Raw genomic sequence first — 1,796 nt, forward strand, 5'->3', positions numbered from 1 at the left:
CAGCCCAAGGTGTGCGACATCTGGAGCCTGGGCGTGATCCTCTACGTCATGGTCTGTGGCGCCATGCCTTACGACACCTCCAACATCAAGAAGATGCTGCGCCACCAGAAGGAGCACCGCGTCCACTTCCCCCGCTCCAGGCACCTGTCGGGTGAGTGCAAAGACCTCCTCTACCGCATGATGCAGCCGGATGTCCGCCAGCGGCTGAACATCGACGAGGTCCTCAGCCACTCGTGGCTGCAGCCCAAGGCACAGGACCCGGCCCCTGGACCCATCACCCACGAAGGGGAGAGCTCCCGGGGCACAGAGCCCTCGTTGGACCCCTGAGACCGCTGAGAAAAAGTCCGCCACCAAGGTGGAGCTCCGGGAGGAGGCCCAGCCTGAGAGGCGGTCTGAGGCCAAACCCCGTGATGAAACATCGCAAGGGCCGGGGTGGAGGCAGAATGGTCCCGCGGGATCGTCCCTGCCAGGCGAGCTGCCTAACAGGGAGAAGACAGAGGAGGGGGCTCCCTCACAGCCTCCAGGGCCACACGCCTAGGGAGCCTCTCTCGGAACAGGGGGCTGGCTGGGAATGATGCAGAGCTCATAGGTTCAAGCATGAGCTCCAAATGAACCAATGGACAAACCAAAGATGAAAAACTGTCCTGGGTGAGCCCCCATTTCCGTCAATATCCCCCCTACCTTTGAACTTGGTAGCCCACATGGCTAAGGAAGGAATAAAGCTCCGTATTTAGTGCAGATGCAAAAGTGAATGTCTCTGCCCAGGCTGACTGCGGCCATCCAGGGAGAGGATCCTGCCATCCCCTCACCTGCCCAAGCATCCACATTCTCGGGTCACAGCACACTTCACCTCCAGTTTGGGGAAACAAATCCCAATGTGCCCAGCCCTGACTGTGACCTCAGGCCCTGGACCAGAGCAGAGCTGAGCAAGGAAGATGCTCCTTCAGGAGGGAGGCCATGAGGGCGGTGCCTACAAGGGGGAGGGGGCACGGAGAGGACAGTGTCCTGAGGGCATGGTGGCTGCCTGCAGCAGAGGAGCAGGAGGCAGGGGGCTCGTCTGCAGTCGGGGCTGAGGGTCTGGGCCCCTGCCTCCTCAGTGATGCCGGCTGGGGAGGCGGAGGTGCCCTGCAGGGAGAGGTGAGCCAGCCTCTCAACACCTGTTCAGCTCCCCACCCTGCGAGGCCACTCGTTTCTTCTGCCCTGTCTCCTAGGGGTTTCCCCGTGGCCAAGCAGCAGTCAGCTCTGAACCTGCCCTGAGCCATCCGCCCCTGGTCATTCTCCCTGCCCGGGAGAGCTGGTGGGGGTGGGGTGCCCCATGGCCCCATGACACTCAGCCTGCATGTCCCACAGTCGCTGTGTGGCCTTGACTCCATCCCTTTCCCTTCTGGTCCCAGGGTGTCCCCCCCCCACACCGGGGGGGATGCTCCATGCCAGAGTGGATGAGCAGACATTGGCAAGGACAGAGAGGACATGTGTGCTCACAATGCAGGCCTGTCCCCATTGGCCATAGGTGTCCCGAAGCTGGAGGAGACAGGCTTGTAGCACCGTGTCCTGTGCGGTCCACCCACGTTCTCGGGCTGTTCTCACCTCAGCCACAGCAGCCCCTTTCTCTTCGGGGGCTCTGCACCCACGCTGGACAACCACATGTGGGTCTGCGGGTTGGACACATCGAGAGGACAAGAGCCTTCAGAGTCACCCTTACCCCTGCCCATGTCGTTGTCCTGAAAGACTCCAGCCCCAGGCCCTGGGAGAAGGGAGGTCCAAGGAGTGCCCCGGCCCTGCTCTCTTTGCTCCCC

At 62.2% G+C, this 1,796-nt stretch overlaps 1 pseudogene; it reads left to right on the forward strand.

The window, feature by feature from the left end:
* The first annotated feature begins 3 nt into the window (after window positions 1-3).
* Window positions 4-752, forward strand: LOC115284750 (annotated as a pseudogene).
* Window positions 753-1,796: the final 1,044 nt, after the last annotated feature.

Source organism: Suricata suricatta, unplaced genomic scaffold (genome assembly GCF_006229205.1).
Source record: "Suricata suricatta isolate VVHF042 unplaced genomic scaffold, meerkat_22Aug2017_6uvM2_HiC HiC_scaffold_1860, whole genome shotgun sequence".
Lineage (NCBI taxonomy): Eukaryota > Metazoa > Chordata > Mammalia > Carnivora > Herpestidae > Suricata > Suricata suricatta.